Raw genomic sequence first — 8,068 nt, forward strand, 5'->3', positions numbered from 1 at the left:
TCCAAAATGAGCTCCTTAAAACTAAAAGGGTATGTTCTCAGCTGGTATAAAATATCATAGCTCCCTTGACCTTGATGACTTCTGAAAATCTACCTCTTTTTATCATTATTTATATTCAACGTGCATTGTTCTCTCCTGTTCAATTCCTTTCCCCTGCATTTGGCTGTCTTGTCTAAGACATACCTCTCAGGCAATCATATGACCCCCCCCCCCCCCCCAAGCTTACCTTCAAAAGGTGATGTTCAAGACAAACTGGGGTACCACTGGTCGTGTTTAGCGATAGAAGTTTCTTTGACTCTTAGCACCCAGAATAGAGATGCAGTTATGGGTAGAGGCAGCAGAAAATGACCTCATCTTCATTGGATCTCTCCCAGGTAAATTCTAATAAGAGACAGGGTCAGGTGTGAAGGACATATTGCTAGAGGCATAGCCAATCCAGTTTAGTACCGGCAGCCCCTAAGCAGATTAAATAGTATTTTATAGGTTCTGGACTATCTCTGAAGCAAATATCTTTGTCTGTTACTCTGGGATGTTCTTAGTGTCAGAGCAGGAGATAATCTCTGTTATGAACCGCAAGATAAGAGCAACAGCTCTGAGATAGTGAGATGCTATATATTTTTTAAATGACAGATTTTGGGGGGAGGCAGATCCCTAGCTGAGATAACTTGTCATAGCCCCAGTAAGTCAATGGGTCTTGGATATGTTTCACCAGCTGAGGATCAGCCTACTTGGGACATTCAGCATTAGCAGACTCCCTCAGACACAGCTACATTTAATTAAGCATCCCAAGTAATTAGCAATTGTTTCCCAAATGTGAACGTCTGGCAGGAAAACACTAGCAGAAACTGAAGCTGACTTACATAGCCAGGTCCTCAGCCTCACTGAGTCTGGTGTAGCTGGCTTTGCTGTGCCATAAGCCTGTTTTGCACCTTAAATGTCTAGGTGAAGTGTCCATCTGCTGTGGTAGCTCCTGCTCCACTACCCTGCTAGCTCTAGGGTCCTGGTCAGACTGAAGGAGGCGTGGTTGGAGTTTGTTATGCTCTCTGGCTGTCAGAACAGCCCATAAAGACTGTGAGAGCCAGTACTGTATGCCTGATCTGAGGGTGGTACTAGCCCAGAGCAATCAGATCTTTGTCAATGCTGAATGCATTCAAGGCCATTGGCAGTTTTACCAAATGGAAATAAGACAGAGGTGGTTTGCAGGTATTAAACAAAGGCATTGTCTTGTGATGAACCTCTTGCCTGCATCCCCTTATCTACATGGACAGCGTCCAGTGAGGTTCTGCACAGACAGATCAGCTTGCCCAGTCAGAGCCTGGACCCAGTCTCTGCTTGGACAGCACCTGGCACTGTTTCGGCTACTTCAGGGCTTGTTTACACAGGGAAGCTACTGCTCCATAAGAGCTGTCATCTGGCTCCCTGTTGTGGAAGCTCCTAGTGTCAAGGCTTATAAGGATTCCAGACTCCAAAAAGCCACCTCTGGGATGCAGAGTTCATCCTGACTGGCAGCTTCCTCCTATGCCAGAAGTGGTGAAAATATTCTATAGAATTAACCACTGTCAGGAGATGCCTTTTGGGTGCTGCCCTAATTTCTCTCTGAAGAACTAAGGGCATGTTTCCATGGTAAAATAGTATTTCCTTGACTCCTTTTAAAACAGGAGTAAAGATAAAACAATATAGATAGCTAATGCCAGATCACCTGGGTTGAACTCCAGCTGCTAACGTGAGTTAAATCCACATCACCTTGTCCTCACTGCAACTCTAATCCAAATCAGCTAACATGCATGCAGTTGTTATAATGGCTTCTGCCTCTGGAGGCAGCATCACTGCCAATCACACTGATCATAAATTCTTCGCTTTTCACCCGGTCACATATTTAAAGGGATCTTCCACAGACTAATTCGGCAAACATCTTTCCTAGCATTTATTCCACTCTTATTTCTACTGGATTAGCCCTGCTGAAATCCAAGTAGTTACTAGTCCACCCACTGTCTTAGCTATCCAGACCTCTTGCTTGAATTCCAGAGGCCCAATTTCAAACAAGTTTTTCCCAGTTTTGGTCTGGGTGCATGTTCCCCACCCACAGTCTCAGTTCGAGACCGATGAGTTTGGTTTCATTGCAGATCTCCTATCACCTGACTTTTTGGTACATCTGGTCCGATAGGTGTTGTGTGGAGGTACCAGCCACTCTTCCCATGCATTTATGGATGCTATCGCCTATCCAACAGCCAGACTTCAAAAACAGCATGGCCTATCCTTGCATCTCAAACTTTTCCCCTTTTCAGTGCCTTGGAGCCCTCTCCCCTATTTCCTCATCTGAGAGAAGGATTTTCACTAGATAATTTGTAATTCTCTTTTTCCCAGCCTTGTACTTCATAGATTTCATAGACATTAGGGCTGGAAGGGACCTTGGAAAATCATCGAGTCAAGCCCCCTGCCCAAGGGGCAGGAAGTCAGCTGGGGTCATAGGATCCCAGCAAGATAAGCATCCAATTTTCTCTTGAAGGTGTTCAATGTAGGTGCTTGAACCACCTCCGATGGCAGGCTATTCCAGACCTTGGGGGCTTGGACAATAAAGAAATTCTTCCTTATTTCCAGCCTGAAACGGTCTTGCAGTAGTTTATAACCATTAGACCTCGTCATCCCTTGGGGTGCTCTGGTGAACAAGCATTCCCCCAGATCCTGGTGAGCACCCCTGATAAACTATAGGTGGCCACCAGATCACCCCTGAGCCTGCGCTTTTCCAGGCTAAAGAGTCCCATGGTTCTCAGCCTGCCGTCGTAAGGTCTGTTTTCCTGACCTCTGATCATGCACGTGGCTCTTCTCTGGACTCTCTCAAGCTTCTCCACATCCTTTTTGAATTGTGGGGCCCAAAACTGGATGGCAGTACTCCAGCTCCGGCCTCACCAAGGCCGAGTACAACGGGAAAATGACATCCCGGGATTTGCTTGAGAAGCACCTATGGATGCAAGCCAGTGTCTTGGTCATTTTACTAGCCGCAGCATCACATTGCAGGCTCGTGTTCATCTTGTGGTCAATCATGACCCCCAAGTGTCTTTCTTCCATAGTGCTAGCCAGCGTAGCACTGCCGAGCCTATAAGGATGCTGCAGGTTTTTCCTCCCAAGGTGGAGAACTTTGCATTTTTCAGTGTTAAACACCATCAGGTTCTTGTCCGCCCATGGCGGACCTGCTAAGCCTGTCCAGGTCCGCCTGGATCGCCCTCCTGTCTTCTGGTGTGGATGCTTTGCCCCAAAGTTTGGTGTCATCAGCAAACTTGGCCAGTCCGCTTCTGACTCCAATGTCCACATTATTAATGAAGATGTTGAACAATATGGGTCCAAGGACAGAGCCTTGGGGGACCCCACTGGTCACAGCACACTGTGACGATTGACTTCCGCCAACCACCACCCTCTGGGTCCAACCACAGAGCCAATTCTCCAGCCAGTGGATCATGGTGAGGTCGAGGCCGCAGTTAGCCAGTTTTGCCAAGAGGTGATCATGGGATACCAGATTGAAGGCTTTTTTAAAGTCAGGATATATGACATCAATCTCATCTCCCTTGTCCAGGTGATAGGTCACCTGGTCGTAAAAGGAGATAAGATTGGTCAAGCAAGACCTACCCGCAACAAACCTATGCTGGCTATCCCTCAGGAAGTTGCCGTCGACCAGTCTGTTGAGAATGGCCTCTTTAATAATCTTTTCTAAGACCGTCCCCAGTATAGAGGTCAGACTGATGGGCCTATAGTTTGCTGGATCCACTTTCCTCCCTTTCTTAAAGATAGGCACCACATTGGCCTTCTTCCAGTCTTCAGGCACTTCACCAGAGCGCCAGGAGTTCTCGAAGATCCGTGCCAGGGGCTGGGCTGTGATGCTCGCCAGCTCCTTGAGTACCCTTGGGTGTAAGCCGTCAGGGCCGGCTGACTTGAAGGTGTCCAGCCTGTCAACGTGTTCCTTCACGAGGTCAGCATTGATGGTGGGCAGGGAATCTCCCTCACCCAGGCCTCCCTCACTCAGGCCCCGCCTTATATCAGTCCACCTTATTGTGGTCATTTTTTTCACAGTGCCAATATTTTGCTGAAGCTGCTTCCTTTAATTTTTTTGCCATTATTACTCATTTCCCTTGTTTTTACAAGTTTATCATTTGCCTGAGCCAAAATATCAGGAGCCAAATTAGAATCTCACTTCTCCATCACACACATTGGACACAGAGCTGTACTTACAGGGCTCACAGTGATCAGCTTCCTCAGGCACCAGTTATCCTGTTCAAACCTTAGTGGTAGAGAACCACATGGACTCTTTTGATGGAGAAATCAGTGGTAGAGTGAGATATCTTCAATGTGACCCTGTTGATCCTTTTCCTGAAATAATCAAACAGAAGATATTTTTTTTCCCAAAGCTCCATACCTCAACCAGCCCCAAAACATACTAACTCTCACTTTTTCCCCCCAGGATTGCACTACTAATGCTTGTTGGTTTTGTTGCTTTTTGGCTACTTTCTCAGCTTTTGGGGTTGTTCTTGTGTTTCTCTTCCAGATGCTCAAAGCAATTGACAGGCAGAACTCCTCTCTCTTCATGTGCCTAGTATGTGCCTTTGGGGCAGTAATATGTGTCTGTCTTTGGGGTCACATAAAGGAGTTTAATGGCTTCATTTGTTAATGAAGATTGGAAGTTGTACTCTTCACATCCAAAAACATAATGATATATACCTTGCCATGATAAATTGCCCTAGGTTGTTATTGTTTGGTCTGTCTAGTGTTGGGAGTTCTTACTTCATTCTGGAATCTGGACTTTTATATACCCTTGCCATAATGATGGCAGGTAGTATTTTAATGGGTGTTTGCATGATGATGTGCAGCCTGCCAGGCAGCTCTGCTGAGAAATGCCAAACAGGTGCGTGCTGTCATCTGAAATTAAGAAAACAAAAAAAACCCCAACAAAACCCAGTTGTGGAAACTGGGAGAGACCAGGGAGGGGAGAGGGAGTGGGCTGTAGAACCAGACATCCCTTTTAATGTAGCTCATGCTTGCTGTGGTCAAAAGCTGATTCCATATCATAGCTGAGAACTACATGACTCTTCTGGAGTAATGTACAGCCTCTCGTGTGCTGATCTCTTGTAGGAGACTCCTGGTTGGGGTGGGAGGGAGGAAAGCCATGAGGTCTGCCGTACCCCCTTTCTCTGTGCTACGTTATGAAATTAAAGTAGCAGAGCTGCTGGTTGCCAATCAGCGAGTTCTTGCACTCTCGGGTGGCAATATGATTTCTGTCAGGAAAGACAGTGCGCACAAAGTAAGCACAGCACAGAGTGGTGTGGTACTAAGGTGGCACAGAAATGCCCCAGATACCTTTCTCTCTTCCCTGTCTTTGGTAGGGTTGTCTTCAGAGTATGTATCTCTACTTGGCCTCTGCTGGAGCCTGAACTCCTTAGTTCAAAGCTTATTTTAAATTTCCCCAACTGTCTGAGCTTTATTGTACAAAGGAGAAATTTTCTCCATGTCAAAACCTCAGGGGCTGCAGAAATCCTCTGAATATTCATTGCAAGAACAGGACTGAAACAGGAGGAGGCAGAAGGACACATTAGACTGTATTCTGTGCCTTTAATCTGCATGAGCTGGCCAGTCTCTTAGTTGGCACTGGGGACTGAAATGGGAGCTAAAAGCATGCGTCTCTTCAGCTTGAACTAAAGACCTTGGTTTTATAAATGAGCCTGAAACAGTCACCTCCTTGGAAAATAGATTAAAAGGGTGGAGAACGAGGGTCTTTTAAACCATGCTGGGCAGCGGGCTGTATTTATCCATCAAAGGAAGGTACAAGGCAAGGCAAGTCAATCCCGAGGCTGCTCAACCGTTGGGGCATCTTAGAGGCTGTAACCACCCTAGTGGAGTTGCTTTGCATCACCGGTGATTCCTTGGGCAGAGTGACCTGGTGGCGCCCATCTCCTCTCCAGGTACGGATGGCTGTTGGCTCACAGGGAGCTCATCCACCCTTTGAGGGGTCTTGTTTTTAGTCCTGCTGAGTGTCCACGCACCCTTCTCACCCAGGCTAGCTCAGGTGGCAGTGCAGTTAGTTGCTGACAACCCGACCATGGAACAGTCTGTACTGGTTTATATGGTACCAGAGAGCAGACTGAGAGAGGCCTGGCCTGACATCAAAGGAAGGTACAGTTTCCAAGATTTGTGGCTCCCATGTGAGTCAGCAGTGGAGGCTCTTTTGTACGCAAGAAGCCACAAGGGTTTGATCCTTTCCCTCTGTTATGGGTTTATATCATTAGGCATCTTGGAAAATCAGGAATTGCATAAGTATGCACCATCCCCCAGTATCCCATGGGTCTAATTAGCAAAATCCTGAATACCAGCATATCTCATTGATTTTGGTGACATTTATTTGTGTTCTGCACTTTGAATATCATTGCATGTCTTGGAAACATGGCTTTATTTTCAATTTTTTTTTTTTTATGGCATCCTTTAGTCTGTGAGAGATGGTAGAAATTGCAGCCTATGACATAAATGTCTCATGTGACCGAATAATCCCATCTGAGATTTGCATGATCTGTGGCACTGGTTGCAAACATATGCATCGCGGTGGGGTGGTTTGGGAGCTGCTTGCTTCTTACAGACTTTTTTCAGTTCAAGCTGTTGGGGCCAATTCCTGTCACGGGCTTTAATGCCCTGGTGGAGACGATGATGCCACTTGTTCGGATCACTTGCCAAGGTTTCCCATTGGCCAGGATCAAGTCCAAATGCCTTCATATCTCTCTTGCACGTGTCTTTATACCAAAGCTGGGGGTGTCCTGTTCTTCCTGTTCCCTCCAATAATTCCCCGTACACCATGTTCTTGGGTATGTGTCCATCTTGCAATCTACTCAGCTGGCCTAGCCAGCGCAGTTGTCTCTGTCTGAGTAGGGCTGTCACACTTGGTAAATTTGTCCTTTGAAGAACCTCTGCGTTGGCAATTTTATTTTGCATTTGAGGTCGAGTCTGAGGCATGAACAGCGCAGGTGGCAGCTGTTCAACCTTTTCTCTTAATGTCCAGAAGTTTCCCCACCCCACGTGAGAGTGCTGAGTACGCGAGCTTCGTACACGAGCATTTTGGTCTTGATGTTTAGTCATCCATGCGACCAGGACAAGCCCTACCCGACAACGAAGCATGTGCACAGCACCCATCTTCTGTTCCACTCCTGTAAAACTTCAGAGTTTTGCCTTTGGTTTTAATGGGAGTACGATCAGGTCTTTAATATGCTGTACATATATATGCATTGCCACCGTGGGAACTTGAAACGTGCTTTTTTTTTTCTTTTTTAAATGGGAGGCAAGACTCCAGGCGCTGGGGCATCTAAGAGCATCTGCGAAATACTGCAAGACGTCGGATGAAAGCGCGAGCGCGGGCAACCGTACACGTTAAGTAAAGGGGCAACAGATGCGTGAGAGCAGATTCAATCGCCGCGGAAGATATTCCAAAACCCCTATCCCATTTTATTTTTTTGAGTCTTCACAAACTTCTCTAACGTATTAAAAAATCTTCCACGAAAGACGAGAGAGAAGCGAACCTGTTATCACCGCACCGAGCGCAGGGCCAGACCCGTCTTCCACAAAAGATGAGCAGGGAAGCGTTTGGCGCGCGTTGGACTTCACGCGGTCGATTTACGAGGGCGACAAAGCAATTCCCTTTCTTATGACTTCGAAGGCGTTTCCTGGGCGTCCTGCTCCCGAATCGGGACCCTGGCGCGCTAGGCGCTGTACGGACCATGGTGCAGGTGAGCCCGCACCTAAACCGAACCGTCTTCGCACGAGACGAGGGGCAGCTCGCGAACGGACGACGTAAACCAGCGGTGTGGCGACCGAGCCGTGGCTGGCGTTTGTTTCTTGGGGCAGAGGAGAGGACGGCGCGTGGCTCGGAGGGGCTGGGCGGTGATGTGGCGGTTGGCGCTGCCGGCGTGTGGGGACCGCCGGCGGCTCGCTGTCAGCCATCCGCTCTGCCCCGCGCTGAGGCGGCGGCCCGAGGCCGGCCCCAACGGGCCGGGGCCGCGGCGCCGGGGGAAGCTTTCCGCGACGGACCCGGCGAGGCGGCGGC

At 48.0% G+C, this 8,068-nt stretch overlaps 1 protein-coding gene across 5 annotated transcripts in view; it reads right to left on the reverse strand.

Moving 5' to 3' along the window:
- Positions 1-8,033, reverse strand: part of SLC24A1 (solute carrier family 24 member 1) — a 31,534-nt gene extending 23,501 nt beyond the window's left edge. Inside the window, exons 1-3 of one of the 5 annotated variants that reach the window (XM_019477473.2) lie at positions 7,545-8,033; positions 4,222-4,359; positions 227-381 (exon numbers count right to left, since the gene is read on the reverse strand). The gene's annotated coding sequence lies outside the window, so the exon portion shown is untranslated. Of the gene's footprint in view, positions 1-226; positions 382-4,221; positions 4,360-5,343 lie in introns of all 5 variants that reach the window. The other 4 variants (XM_019477472.2, XM_014605979.3, XM_006269760.4 and 1 more) reach the window with 4 other exon arrangements.
- Positions 8,034-8,068: the final 35 nt, after the last annotated feature.

Source organism: Alligator mississippiensis, chromosome 11, assembly GCF_030867095.1.
Source record: "Alligator mississippiensis isolate rAllMis1 chromosome 11, rAllMis1, whole genome shotgun sequence".
Classification (NCBI taxonomy): Eukaryota; Metazoa; Chordata; order Crocodylia; family Alligatoridae; genus Alligator; species Alligator mississippiensis.